The sequence below is a fragment of the Colobus angolensis genome, unplaced genomic scaffold, assembly GCF_000951035.1.
Source record: "Colobus angolensis palliatus isolate OR3802 unplaced genomic scaffold, Cang.pa_1.0 Scaffold809, whole genome shotgun sequence".
Lineage (NCBI taxonomy): Eukaryota > Metazoa > Chordata > Mammalia > Primates > Cercopithecidae > Colobus > Colobus angolensis.
Genome location: NW_012121921.1, coordinates 66,808 through 67,130, shown reverse-complemented (window position 1 = coordinate 67,130; position 323 = coordinate 66,808). Strand labels below are relative to the sequence as shown.

The window sequence follows — 323 nt, the reverse complement described above, 5'->3', positions numbered from 1 at the left end:
GTGGCTGTAGGCTCCCCAAACAGCAGTGAGTCCTACTTGTCATTGGCCCTGGAAGCTGCCTCCATGGGCCTGGGTCACAGAGGGTAATGCCTGAAGGCTCCTACCCACAGTACGAGTTGTGCGGTAATGAGGAGCAGCTCCTCAGCCAACTCCAAGAGCTGAAACTGGATGAAGACTTAGTGCAAACTCTCCAAAAATAGAGCATCTTGCTGCTGGAAGGGGGCCCTTTCAGCAATCTGGGAGAAGTCATCCAGCGAGAGAGCGTTTCCATGCATACTTCTGCCAGTATTTGTTCTCAGCTCTGCTGTCTCATGATCCAGACC

At 52.9% G+C, this 323-nt stretch overlaps 1 pseudogene; it reads left to right on the top strand.

The window, feature by feature from the left end:
* LOC105502764 overlaps positions 1–323 on the top strand; it is a 2,199-nt pseudogene that overhangs the window by 354 nt on the left and 1,522 nt on the right.